Source organism: Sapajus apella, unplaced genomic scaffold (genome assembly GCF_009761245.1).
Source record: "Sapajus apella isolate SASKATOON/1434 unplaced genomic scaffold, GSC_monkey_1.0 scaffold84, whole genome shotgun sequence".
Lineage (NCBI taxonomy): Eukaryota > Metazoa > Chordata > Mammalia > Primates > Cebidae > Sapajus > Sapajus apella.
Window position 1 is genome coordinate 8,805,107 of NW_022437024.1, and position 15,538 is coordinate 8,820,644.

The window sequence follows — 15,538 nt, forward strand, 5'->3', positions numbered from 1 at the left end:
CACTTAGCTTAATGTTTTGAAGGTTTATCCATGGTTTAGCGTGTAAGTTCTACTTCATTCCTTTTTATTGCCAAATAATATTCCATCTTATGGATATACCATGTCTTGTTTATCCATTGATTAGTTAGTAGACATTTGAATTGTTTTTGCTTTTTGGCTATTATGAATAATGCTGCTGTAAACATTTGTGTTCAAATATTTGTGTACATAGGTGTTTTCATTTCTCTTGAGTATATATCTAGAAGTGAAATTGCTGGATCATATGGTAAATCCATGTTTAAAAGTTTGAGAAACTATCAGATGGTTTTTCCAAAGTGATTGTATCACTTTGCATTTCCACTAGCAGGGTATAAAGGTCCTGATTTCTCCACATCCTCAACAACACTTCTTATTTTCTATGCGTGTATTTTTAAAAATATTATTTTAGCCATACTAAAAGTTATAAGATGGTATCTCATTGTGGTTTTGATTTGCATGCCAACAATAGCTAATATTGAGCATCTTTTCATGCACTTGCTGGACATTTGTATATCTTCATTGGAGAAATGTCTGTTTAATCCTGTGCCCATTCTTCAATTAGATTATTTTCTTTTCATTATTAAAGTATAGGAATTTTGTATTTTATATACAAGAATTCTGGTATAAATCTCATGTCAGACTTATGATTTGAAAATATTTTCTCTCAGTCCCCGCATTGCCTTTTTACTTTCTTAATGCCATTGTTGTGTGTGCTTATTTTTAAAACAAAATCTGATGACAAATTATTCTAAAGGCTAGATTTTAAGGTTAATATTTATTTTCATGATGCACCTGCCATTATTTATTTTTACATTATTTTCTGAAATTCTTAGTTTTTTAATTAAAGCTATACAATTTTGAACAATAAAATTCTCAATTTTAGTGTTTTCCAAACTCTGCTTTGTAGTACACAAGATGCTCCATGATAAATAAATTCAATTTCTAAGGTAGATTCAGAGATATTGTTTGCTTTATTTCTTACTTACTCTGAGCTCACAATATTAAAGGCCATGTGATATTCTATATTAAAAATAACATGTCTAGCCCAGCATTTCTAAAAGCTGTTTTCTTTTTTCCTGAAACAGCTATTAAATCTAAGCTCTATAATATATACTTGTGAAATATCTAGTCTCTAAACTAGTTTTACCTGACTTTTCTGACTACATGCATTTGTTCTTTTTTTTTTTAAAGTAGTAAGAGTCTTTTCAACATTCTATAGCCAGATATATGGCAACAAAAGAGACTGAGACATCCATAAGTTATTTCTACCACGTTTGTTAACTCAGGAGATTGCATTTGATGTGTTACATACATGGTAAGAATCAAACTTGTAATGGAAATTGGTTTCTAACAATCAGATAGTTAGAAAGATATGCTTTTACTTCGGAGAAAGTTCAAAGTCAGCTAAAGTGTGTAGTTCTATTTCTTTGCAATTTCCAGGGCTTTTTCCAGTATGTATTTGCTGCCTGCCATTATTGCTACTATTCATAAAAAAATCACGTGTGTGTGTGTGTGTGTGTGTGTGTGTGTGTGTTTATTTGTATATTTCTGCTCAAATAGAGCTTAATGATGACATTTTCATGGCTTCAAGATTTTGGGGCAGAGGGAATTATCTTTCCTTCTTGGTCACTTTGTGTCAGATGATCATTGCTTTATCTCCAGAATCCTTTATTGCTTGCTTCTGGGCAGGAAAAATAGAAAGGCTGAAAGGCAAAAGACACAAGCTAGCCAAGTTTTTCCCTTTTTAAAGACTTTTTTTAGGAGCTTCACACAGTGACTTGTGCCTGTATCTTATTAACCAGGACTGTGTTCCATGATCTCTTGATCTGTAAGGGATTTGAGTTTGCAGGAAATAATTTCTTACCTGGACCCACTGCCACCTCTATGAGAACTGGAGTTCTGTAAATAAGGAAGAAGAATACAATGTATACAGGATGGACAGCTAGCATTTTTGTCACACAAGGCACGGGATGACAAAAAAATTGAGAGTAAAGGGATAAAAATTCTTTACGACTTGTGTATTCAACAGTAGAATTTTTAAAATCTTATTGTAGCCTAAATCACCTGGATTCAAGCAATCCTCCTGCCTAAGCCTCCCAAGTAGCTGGGACTATAGGTGTGTGCCACCACGCCTGGATAATTTTTTACATTTTATGTAGGTGCAGGATCCCACTACATTGTTCAGGCTGGTCTCAAACTTCTGGGTTCAAGTGGTCCTCTGACTGGCCTCCCAAAATATTGAGATTACAAGTGTAGACCACTGCACCTAGCCTTATTACATTTTTTCCTGTACAAAACCAATCAGTTATTCTTTTTAAAAAGCGTATATTGAATTCCTTAACACACACCAATTATATGCCACATAGAAAATAAGATCAATAAGGTTTCTACTACTGAAACAAGATGAACAGCATCCAAACCTTTAGGTTGTATCAGTGAAATCAAATTTCATTCTAAAATAGATGAGAAGCCATTGAATGATGTTACATTGATTATCTCATCTGGACTTCACAAAAATTACGTGAAGTAGGTAGTCTTATTATTTCCATTTTGCAAATGAGGAAACTTAACCTAGAAATTATAAAATAATTTATCCAGATTCACAGAGCTGGTAAGAATGAAACTGGGATTCGATTATAAGAAATTCAGCTCCAGAGTCCACCCTTAATCACAATGTCGTAAACTATGGAGGTAAATTGTATAACAGGACTGGATTGTTAAAACGGCAAGTAAAAGCCTGGAAATAAGATATCTGCCAAATTAATGGATTCCATTTTTAACCACATTGTCTATTAGTGACTTACGAATTGAATACATAGCACAGTTTCTCAGAGCCTCCTCTGACCATCTTTCTCTTTCGAAGTAAAAATTGTCTTTGTATGTTACATTTTGGACTGGATTATTATAAGTAATCTGGTTTCTGGTTCTAATGAACTCTGAAATATGGAATTGCTAAAAAATAAATTTATTTAGAATAACAGTAGCTTGATGGAGGAAAATTGTTACAAACTCAAGCTGGGAAGTCCAGTTTAGCTATGCTGTTGTTAAAGTTGTGATTATATTTTGTGTAAGTTATTGAGTCCAAAAAATTGAATTTGCTCTCTTGGGCATAGGGGTACACCTGCAACCAGAAATAGCACAGGAATAGTCATTCTTTCAGGACAGCTTCTGCAAAAGTGTAAATTGAGGCTAACAGGGAAATCACCCTATTACTCCTGCACAGTGACAGTAGCTTTCAGTTTTCAAATGTGACTTTCTGATCATGTTTGAATTTGTTTCTGTTCATGTTTGTGGAGAGATTTAAGCATTAGAATTGTGATTCTTAATTCCAGTTCTTAAATTTCTCCACAAATAATGTGAAACTAAAGCTTTTTTTCATGGAAATTTCATTAGGAAACCTTTGGCTAGGACATGGTGATAATGCACAGATTTTTTTTTTCTTTGCCTTGTCCCATTCCTCCCCTTCTTTTCTGGAATGCAATTCATGGTAAAACATGTTTTGTGGAAAAACATTTGATACTCCAAATTATGATTAAAGCAAAGAGAATGTATTTAATATATTTTTTAAATCATATGTTTTCTTTAAGACCCTTCCACTCCTAAAATAATCTAGAGTTTTCCATTTCAATATATAATCAAAAAAGCCAAGTATCCTATTAACTGTATATTATTGATTCAAATTGAAAAGGACACTGGCAACTTACTTTTTTAAGAGACAGGATGTCCCTCTCTCATCCAGGCTGGAGTACAGTAGCACAGTCATAGCTCACTATAGCCTCGACCTCCTGGGCTCAAGCAATCCTCTTGCCTCAACATCCAGAATATCTAGGATTACCAGGTGCAAAGCACCATAGCTACTAATTTTTAAAATATTTTTTGTAGAGACTGAGGTCTCACTATGTTGCCCAGCCTTGTCTGAAACTCCTGGCCTCATCAAGTGATACTCTCACCTCAGTCTCTCAAAGTGCTAGGATTACAGCCACAAGTCACCATACCTTAACCTCTATTTATGTATTTTTTGCCTTTTATCAAGGATAGAGAGTACATTGTATTTGGTTGGAATAATGAAAAGAATGAATAAGTTTTTCAGTTCTTGTACTTGTGGTAGGAACAGAAACAGGGAAGTACCTGGTTAATTCTTTCTGTACCTGCAGTTCAGACTACTTCAGTTAATTATAATTTTAGGCCTTACTTTACTCTTCTTTTTTTCTCTTTCCTTTTCTTTGCCAAATTATCTGTTTCACTTTATTTTCTTTTATCCCTAAATAGAGGTCTGCATAATATATCTCTAAGAGGAATACATTTGCAGTAAAACTTGTTTCTACAAAAAAGCATCAGTTTTATTGTAAATAAACCCATGAAATTACTTTCAACATATCAAATGGGTCATGGAGCCAAGAAGAATTGAGGGGCAAGGTCAAATTTAGGGGCAGAGATGTACTTTAAACTTGGGCAAAATAATATCTTCAAGTCTTAGAATAAATTATTTTCTTCAGCATTTAAGAAGTTGAGCACAAAATGCACACGTCTTGTTAAAATCTGCTAATTGAAACTGGAACTAAATTTTTCACACAAATCCGCTTCAGAGGACGAATAAGAAACCCAAGGGTCGTGTAATGGGACCAGTACATATTGTAGTCCGTCTATGCTTTTCTCAACAACCTCCCAAAGTCAAGCTGATTGGGGAGTAGGAAGTAAGTAGCAGGGAAAATGTTGGGAATTTTGTCTTTTTGCTGGAGATTTTTTGGCACTGATGAAAAATCCAATTAAGCACTGAATAAAATAAGACTTTAAAAATTTTGCAAAAGGCATTTTTGGAAAAATGTAACTTTCACATTAAAATTGTATAAAAACCAATTCAGTGTTTTTGTCATTTATAAGACTTAAAATGAATTCAATGTTTTAATTACTGAGATTTATTTTTTAAGGTTACGTATTTATCAATTTTAAAGACCATTTCTAAAAAAGATAGTTTAAGTAGAGAATTTTCCTCTGAGTTAGATAGTTTTGTTGGTATATGTAACAGCAAACACACACACACTCTCTGTCTCTTTCTCTCTCTCTCTCTCTTAGTTTTCTTCGACTTATATATTTTAGGTCCATAAAGGTAAACCATTTGGATATCAAAGCAATTTTTATGTTTTTCAGCACATAATTTTAATGCTACAGTCTAAGAAATTATATGTTGTTTAAATTTAATGCAATACATCACAACGTTTGATAAATATAAAGGAAAAAGACTCTTAAATCTATCCAAATGCAAGGAATCGTAAATACTGTTGAGTTAAAGCTTTTGCCACAGCTGGTCTGGATTTTATTATTTTCTCTAGGATCTCCAATTTTTTCTAAGAAAAGAGATCAATTTTACAGATTAGTCTCCTGAAGTTGTGCCAGTGGGTTTGTCTGAGTTTTAATAATTTTCTGTGCTAAATAGCCTTGAATGAGTCTTTTCATGAGGCATGCTATAAATGAAACCTAAATATATAGGGAAACAGAAATATTAGCATGATCGAGTCATAAAACAACAGGTGAAGAGCTAGAAGTAATAAATGAGGCCTTTATTTTATGTTTTGTTTCCTACTCATTTACTCAAATTGACATAAATAATGCAAGAAGTAGTTTAACAAACTGTACAGGACAGATTTGTAGTCACATTCATTGGTGCGTAGGGGTTTGACTTTCACCTGAAGTTAAATGCATATAGCTCATAAATTAAACTCATAATGCCTTGTTTAAATATTTCATGAGTAAACCATTTTGTTTTGTCTACTCAGAACTTAAAATCTGTTTTATTGTGATTATTTTAGAAATATTTTCATGGAATTTTTGGAATAAGTTTATTTGGTTTGGTTTGCTTGTTTTTTTATAAACAGGCCTATCAATTGCATTTGAAATTTGACTGTGTTTTCAACTAACATGATAATACACCTAAAAGTGCAAGTCCTTTCCGTATTGAACAGACTTTCTTGTAGCTTTTCCCTAGCTGATCTTTTCAAACATTTGCTGTTTGGGCCTCTCTGGCCCAAAAGAGTAGCTTTTTCCTATTGTTTATGCTTGAGGAAGATTGAGCTATCCCAAGAGGACCCATTAATATTAAAATTTAGATTTTTCAATTGCTATGCAGGAAACCACTGATTCAGTAGACTCCATGGTCATGCACATGTGTTACATGTTACTCTGAGTAATGATGCATGAAGTTTTAATTATAGATTGATCAAATTCTGTAAATTGTGTTTTGGCGTGGTCAAGGAATGGGTTTTTCTTGTTCTAGTTTAATAGAAAGTAATAATATATATCATGTGAATTTTACTTTTCTTAATGAATTAGATTGCAATAATGCCTGTTTGATTATATAATTATTAATAGTGATAAAAATAATAGCTCATATTTAATGAGTCTTTACTATGTACCAGGTACTGTACTAAGGCTTTTTTAATTGAATGATTCATTTAATGCTTATAAAACCATACAAATTGGATGCTATTATTAGCTAAGTTATAGAGACATGAAACTGAGGCACAAAGACATTAAATAACTTGTCAAGGTCAAGTACTAGTAAGACTGAATATCAAGTCAGAAGTGTGATTTGAACCAGTCTGGACTCTAGAGCTAACATGCATAACATCTAGGCTACAGTTTACTAGTTATTCAGAATGTACTTCAAGACTCCTTTGGTGCCTTTGGGTTGTCAATTTCAATATTTTTTATGTTTACAATAAGATATATATATTTAAATATACATTTTCAATATATATATATTTGGAGCATAAGATATATATTTAAATATGTTTTAAATATAAGATATATATATATATAAATACATATATCTTATACTCTCTCTATATTTATATATATGTCCCCAATAAATATTGAAAGAATGCACACATGAATGGATAGGTGAATATAGAAATGAAAAATTTGTATTGAGATGTGCTAATAGATAATTTGGTATAACTAAATATCTGATATATAATTTATATTTTAAGGTAATTCTTTAGCCAGCATTGAAAAATATGATTAATTTATAGTACGAAGGATTTTCAGAGACATTACATTTTTTTCTCTTATTTCACTGTTTTAAAGGAGGTGGAGATTAGAGGGTGGAAAATGGATTTTAAAGAAATACACCCATCATATTAACTACAACCATGAGTTCCTTGAAGACAAATCAAATCTGGTGTTTTTTTTCTTTCTCCTTACAAATATACTTCAGTTCCAAGGACCTGATACTTAGTTTGGACTTAGTAATTATTTATTGTTGAAAGCAGCACAGCAGGAATAAAAAGCTTATGGTTTGCAACTAGCCAGCCTACGCTTTAATCCATATTTAACCACTTGCTGGTTATGTTACTATTTTTCTTCTCTTAACTCATTTCCATATCCATAAAATATGGAGCATAGGCCTCTATGGTTTCTCAGTGATGAAATAATATATTAAAAATTATAAAACTAAAAAATATATCTCAAAATGTGTTTCTGTTCCATGGAAAACCGTAAATCTGTTGAAACAAGAAATTTCTATGATCACATACTTCTAGAAATGTTTCAACTGAGTTCCTTTCAGACTTCCTCAGACTTTAACATGCTAACAAGTACTAGGCCTATCTAAGAGGGGGTGATATTTTGCAGGATTCCACAAGCTTATTTTATTTTATTACCATTTTCCATAACATATCTCACAGGAAAACTTACGCATGAGACTGATATGATTACATTGTCATTAATAGTCCCCCAAATGCAAATTCGCAATAAAAGTTGGAAAAATTCCAAGTAATCAAGATAAACTAGATGTATTAAGTGAAAATAATGGAAGCGTTGTAAGATTAGTGGCAGCATATAGGTTTAGAGTAATTATTATCATTGTGATAACAGGGACAGAAATAGAATTATGGAAACATTCTAAACCAGTGTACGGGAGCATCTTTATCAGAAATATAGAAATTGTAGTAGAGAGGCTGGAATTTCAAACTCTAGAGTATCTGAATTTGTCTCTCTCTGAAGCCTTCTCATTCCTAGTGCTTCTGAAATTTAAGCTGGCTGCTGTATTGAAATGCTGAGAGTCAGAATCAGGGATTTAGTATCAACCAAGTGAATGGAACTTAGGTAGTTATCACCAACTGTGAAAGGAAAAAGTATCTGTTAATTTCAGCCACAATGCTGTATATTCAGGCTTTCAGTGTTTTTTAAAACCAAGAGGGCCAAGTTTAAGAATTTTAAGGAATCTTTTTGTTCCTGCTAATTTGTGTGAAGGTTTAAGATGAGGAATACAGGAGACAGCTAAATTGTTTGAGAAACAGTAAGAGATTTAGATCCTGAGAAAGATCCTGGAGGAAAGGCTGGGACCATGATGTTGAAAAAGACACACTCTTCTTACCCTATCCCAAGGGTAGAGGCTAAGAGGTGGTCGCTGCCAACAAAGAGACAAACAAAAAACACACACAAAACTTTAAAACAAAGGCAAAAAGGAAAACTTTTGTGGAGAGATACCTAATGGATATTTTTATGGCTTTTTGCTGTATTTTGTATAATGTAACGATGTCCTCTCGTCTCCCCATGAAATCATCAACATCACTTGATAATACCTTGTAGAATGGTATTGATTTGAGGAGTGGGGAGATGGGATGAAGTAGCTATACTCAACGTATTCTGTTTACGAGACTATGGCTGCTAGTCATATCTGTTTCACCCACAGAAGGTTGATGTGGTCTACTAGTTTGTAAATTTAGTTATGCAGGCAGTTCCTGCCAGCAGAGGTTTTAAAAAAATTATACAGGCAGGTAAATTTTTTCAGCACCCCCTGTATTAGGTCTTTCTAGATCCCAAACCCCAGTATTGATGCCTGGAGGGCTGAGAAACAGTATATGGGAACCCCAGGAATTCTGTCTAGGTTTTTTGGCCTAAGCCCCGGACCAAATGCAGATATCCACCATTCGTTTTCTAAAGAATGCAAGGTAATTTTGACATTCTTACTCCATGAATAATAAGAGATCCAGAAAAGGAACACCAAAAAATAAGAACAATTTCATAAAAAGACTTAGCAAGGGCTGAGCTGGCCTAAACTATGAGCGATTCTCCCAGTCCAGAGCACTGGCCTCTGGTAGAACCTGCAGGCAAGGGAAGCCAGGCTCATCTGCTCGCATGGAACGCTGCAGAGAGCATTTCTTTATCCTTATATATATTTATAAGTAGTATAGAAATTAAGGAAAGAGTATGCCAAGGAAAGAATCCGATGAAACATGCCAAGGTTAAAGAAGAGTTTCTTCTTTTAGTTTCTTATCAAACTGAAAACTCTGTGCTCATCAGAGTAAATGTGGTTCTAAAAGGCAACCCCTCCTCTTATCCATTTTGTGACACTTGAAAAACAAAACCCATATGTAAAGGGACAATAAAATTATGTAGTATGACTAAGAGTGCCTTTGTGGCATATGGTGCATATTCTGTAAATTCTTATTGAATTGAATGGAGTTAAGAGTTTGGGGATAGAAGAATCCCTGATGTATTAGTATTTCTCTAGAGAATGTTTTCTTGTAATTTTTAATTACTAAAGCTAATGATTAACTTTATACTAAAGGAAAATATTAAATACCAAATATATAGCTATGATCACAAAAATCCAACTCCTTTTTAAATTTTAGCATAGAGATGCTTTGCTGCTCCTGAGATACCATTCCTTTTCCTGCTTCAGGGCCTTTTCATCTTCTACTTCCTCTGTCTGGCATGCATTTCCCCCAGGTTTTTGTGTCTGGCTCTTTATACAATTATCTGATAAAATGTCTCTTTTTCAAAAAGGACTTCTCCGACCCACTGTACTTATATAAACTTACCTCTGCTTTCAGCCCGTACCATCCATTACCACACTCGTTCTCCCTACGTGTATTCTATCCTAAGCTTCTTTACAGCTTTATCATCACCTGGTATATTATGTTTATGTGTTTATCTTCTTCTGCCTTTACTAACATGTCATAGCCAGAAGCCAGAGATACATCTTGTTTTGTTCAATGGCATACAGTTTGTCCCTAGAACAGGGCTTTGCACATAATAGGCATATGATACATATTTGCTTAATGAGTAAATGATGAAATAAAAAGTGGACTGTGTGGTCACCTTTATATCCTTATATGTATGTTAGTTTTATATGTCTTTAAAAATAGTTTTAGCCATCTTCAGCTGCTGTTAAAAGAATGGTTTTCTTGAGAATAGTGCAAAGAAAACTATAGTGACGGTTACTTTCCATCATTACCCTTTTTTTCATATCTAAAACTTCTCACCTCTTTAAGTCACACACAAAAGTAATTTTTTCTTCCCATCTAATTACGGCCCTTCAGCTTTTCATCTCTTTAGTAATAGTTGTGTGAGGTTTTTCTCCCAATAAATTCCTAAAAAGGCATTGATTTTATGTCAACAAACAACAGAGGAAAAACATGTAAGCATTAAAGGAAAATACTTTTCCTACAGAAATATACTTAACAGCGATCTTTATTTCTCATGCTATTGTTAAAAATATCTCTGCTTGGATAGAACCTTTTTGTTTCCATGCTGACTTCTTCGTTGCTTCTCCTGTGAACTTTTTAAATTCTGTGTTTGGCAGCAGTTTTGTTTTCCTTGGAGCTAAGTACTGTGTAACATACTGTTAGCTGAAGGCCGTGATGTAGAAATTTATTATTAAAAATAAAAGAGAGAAGAATTTATTCCACAACGATCAAAATGACTTAGTGTCAAAGCAGTTAGGATTTTCAAAATGCTTTCTATAACAGATTGTGTTTCTTTTCAAGGAAGTTTACTTTGTTTGCCAGGAATAAATTTAAGGGTCTTCATTTTGCCTACCTTGGTTAATGAGAACTGAGAAGAGAAGAAAAATACTCCTTTTTTTTTTTAATTTTTAGAAAATTTCTTCATCAGACGGGAAGATTTTTGTTTGCCATTTGCAGGCATAACCTTGGTGACCTATATATCCCCAGACCTTCTGGTAAGATGCTTATTAAAATGTCATTACCCAGAGGAGTAATCATGAAATAGCCAGAGGGTATTTTTTACAGATGGTGAGAGACAAACATTTTTTTCTTCCTGAATTAAGTAGTCATGTACTCTTATCAACTAGGATATATTTGAACTCACTTGTATTTATTTTTCCAGTCTCAATCTCTCCCTCTCTGCTTTATAGTTCTAGCAACTTTATATAACTAATCTTAAAATGATAAACATTCCTTCTCCAAAAAGAGTATCATATAATCTTAATAAACTTTCTCTTTTCCAAGAATTGCTTAAGTAGCGTGCTGCTATTCATTTCTCTTGAAAGTTTTGTCCAAATGAATTATTTTGCAAAAAGGAAAATTCCACAGTTTCTCCTTTTCCTCATTGTCTGTGGCCTATTAACATCTTTTATCTGCTATTCCGTTAACGTCAAATGATTACTTTGGTCATCTGCAACTTCGCACTAATCTTATCTAATTGAAAGGATGCTTTGACTTTCTCATTGAAATAATATCAACATCATTTTGCATTTAATTCTGAAATTCATTGACTTCAATGTGCAAGCTGTCTTCTTTACTATTTATTGTAAATAGCCAATATTTTTTACTTGTAATCACACATCAAGAAATAGGGCTAGGGAGATATCTTTGTGAAACATTTATCCCTGTGGTTCTGCTTAGCACGAACACTTACCAGTAGTCAGATGCCTCATTTTATTTTAAATAATCTGTAATATTAAGTCAGTTTCTCACACTATGGGTAGTTTTTTTTTTTTTAAAGGATTCTGACAATATGCTGCTTATTTTAGTCTTTCAACCGTTATCTGAGGACAATGTTTTTATGACAGTAAATTTTTTTATACATATAGGATAAAAATCCGTATGCCATCATGTGTTAATATGAAGTTTGTCCTTATACCTCCGACTCTTCACCCCATGCCCCATCTAGCGGCCAGAATGCTGTAATCATAGGAAGAAATAGAGCCCTGACACACTGTGCAGTCCCTATCCTCACGATTGCCTCTTTCTTTACGTTAAAAGAAAAATGACAGAAAATACACTGAAATAATACATGCTAAATTTTGGCTCAGATTATTTTAATTAGAAATGGAAGTTTAATGATAAAGACTTTGTATTCTTTCTTCAAATCCAAAAGGAAAAATAACCTGTTTATTTCCTTTGGTGCACCTACTGATGGTAGAACATTACAGTATCTCATTTGTCACATGCAGAGTTCATTCCCTTTTGAATATATTTCACATAGGATATAGATTTCTGTAACACTTTTTGTTACTTTGAAAAAAGTAGCCATAGTATACATTTGAAAATACTACCACATCCACATTCTTGGTCAGCTCCTACCTTTCAAATGTAATATGAAGATGATATTAATATATAAATATTTAAGAATAGAAAAGAATTTCTTTGTTCTACGTATTTCTCAGTTTGTTATATAATGCTAGGAGATAACTCTCTGATACATAACACACTTGGCAAATTTTACTGTTTCATGATTTAAAAGAAAATGTCAAATGTAGTGAATTTTTAGAATTTCATCTTACAATCTCTGATATACAAATTACCAAACTGATCTTATCTTCCGGAGTAAATGATGACCCAAATTAGTGTACATTTTGAGTGTTTTTGTTCTTTGACTAAAATCATCATCGTTAAGATAATTAATGGCAGAAGACAGTGAATTACATGCTTTACTTATTTTAGTTCTTGTCCTGCAAAAATGTTTCCTTTTTGACTTACTGTCATCATCAAATATTCTCTCTTAAATCAATGTATTGTGGATTGCAACTTGTGCTTGTAAGATTTATTTACCACTTTTTACTGTGATAGGAGAAATTACCACCTTTTTCTGATCTTGTTAGTTTAAACTCATTAGGAGGATAACAGTTTTAATAGTCAGACTTTTGTAAATCTTTCAGAAGATTTTGATAAATCATTTCACTAGAAGCCTACTGTTCAAGTTTATTGCCACTTTAAGACTGCCAAAAAGAACCATCTCATCTTCCTGTTTTTAATGTAAGGTATTATAAATGTCTCAAGAATTGTTTTTGATGGTTCTAGAGAACAACTGATTAACTGATTTTCAATGTTTCTAAATCATACTGTTTATTTCATTAGTTTATTATTTGTGAACCATATTATCAAATTTAAATTAGTATCAATAAATATTTTTGAGATGATGTGATATCAGTGAATCCATAAATTTAAAAATTAAAGCATTAAAGAAATATCTACTATGTAAGCATTCAATTTTATATAATCATTATCTGGGTCAATGTACCCAAAATTGTATGCTAGCCAAACTACAATTAAATCATCATGATAATTCCAAGGCTCAAAATAATTATGTCTTTTTAAAAGAAGTAGCTTAAAATTTGTTAAATTACTTTGTTGTATTTTTTACTTATTATACTGTGAACATTTCACATGATCTTTTTTATAAAAGTCTTGGAAACCAAATTTTAATTGCTGTCTGGCATTATTTTGTATACTGTAATCTGTTGAGTAATTTCCATTTTGTTGGATATATAATTAGTAGCACATTATACTTACTGAATTTTTATATCTTAGTTTACTGGTTCAAAGAGTATGAACTTTTAAGAACATATATATTATATATATTTTATATATGTGTAAATATATATACACAATGTATATATGTATATGTTGGTTATATACTAGAGGTATATATGCTTAGTTTACTCCCTCTTTTCCAAATATTCAACATTATTAATTTGCTAACATAATAGGCAATAGTAGCATCTTGTCATTCTTTATACTGAATTTCTTTTACTTCCAATGAAGTTAAGTATCTTTCCATAGATTTATTTATTATATAAATTGTTCTTACTTTTCCCTCAATTTACTACTATGGTTCTTTCAATTTACCCCTAGCAAGCTTCAGTGCATTATGTAACATCTTTCAAATTTGTAAGAACCTTAATATTCTGAAAATATTATTATTTACATACCATTTACTGCAGATATTTTACCAATGTGACATTTGTGCAAATACTCTAAAGTTTTATATAGCCAAATCAATTTGTCCTCTTTTGTAATAAAAAAAAAAATTTTTAAAGATTTAGATTTCTTTAAATTTCTTTATTTTCCAAGATAGGTTGAGTATTTACCTGGATTTTATTCTATTTTGTATTTACAGTTTTATCTTTTTAAAAATTTCTTTTAAATCTATAATTAATACTAGCATTTGTTATAAGTTTAGGCTGTAATTATTATTTTTCTCCCAAAAGTCCCTTTTTCTTTTTTGAGACAGGGTCTCACTCTGTCCCCCAGATTGGAGTGCAGCAGCACAGTCTTGGCCTCTTGGGTTCAAGCGATTCTCCTGCCTCAGCCCCCAAGTTCTGGGATTACAGGCATGCCCCACCATGCCCAAATAATAATTTTTGTATTATTAGTAAAGAAGGGGTTTCACCATGTTGGCCAGGCTGGTCATGAACTCCTTTTTGTCATTAGCTAAATATATCAAATACAAAATATTTTTGATATTTTCTTTTTTATGCTTTGTTGGTACACATATGTATATTTATTTCAAACTATTTCATTCATTTACATTTTGAATGCTAAACCATTATCCCAAAATTTGGTTACGTTTTATAATATATTTTGATAACCAGAAAGGTACGTTTTATAATATATTTTGATAACCAGAAAGGTACGTTTTATAATATATTTTGATAACCAGAAAGGTATTTTCATCACTTGTAAAATTTTCTAATGGATTCAATTTTTTTTTTTTTTTTTTTAGAGAGAGTCTCACTTTGTTATTTAGGCTGAGTGCAGTGGCATGATCTTGGTTCAATGCAACCTCTGCCTCCCAGGTTCAAACAATTCCCCTGCCTCAGCCTCCCAAGGAGCTGGGGCTACAGGTGCACACCACCACACCTGTCGAATTTTTGTACTTTTAGTGGAGGCAGGATTGGCCTATCTGATCTTGAACTCCTCACTTCAGATAATCCACCTGCCTCAGCCTCCCAAAGTGCTAGGATTACAGACATGAACAACCACGGCTGGCCCTCTAATGGATTCTTTGTTATTGTATATACTTGAGATGTACAACATGATGTTTTGAAGCACAGTTACAATGTAAAGTAATCACTAAGGTCAAGTAAATTAACATCCATCATCTGTCATAGTTTTAACTTTCTTTGAGTTTGGTGAGATCACCTAAATGTACCCTCCTAGCAAACTTCATTGCATTATATAACATCATGAGTTCTCATGGTCTCCGTTGTATCTCTACACTCATCTGACATACTAGTTATATATGTTTATATTCTCTAATGAAATTTATGATTTTCTAGAATTAAAAATGCTATTAGCTTTTGACTGAAATCTAATTAGACCTGAAATATAGTTAAATTTGTTTGAGTAGAACTGAGCACTCAGTAGTTTATAGAATTAAGTCTTCTTTACCAGTAGCACTATATGTCCATCAGCAAATTTTAACCATTTTCTGCACATGATTATCAAATATTTCTTGATAATGTTCAAAGGCATATTATTTTTGTTGC

General features: G+C 32.5%; 1 protein-coding gene across 7 annotated transcripts in view; it reads left to right on the top strand.

The window, feature by feature from the left end:
* Window positions 1-15,538, top strand: part of PDE3A (phosphodiesterase 3A) — a 325,385-nt gene that overhangs the window by 176,213 nt on the left and 133,634 nt on the right. The window lies entirely within an intron of this gene.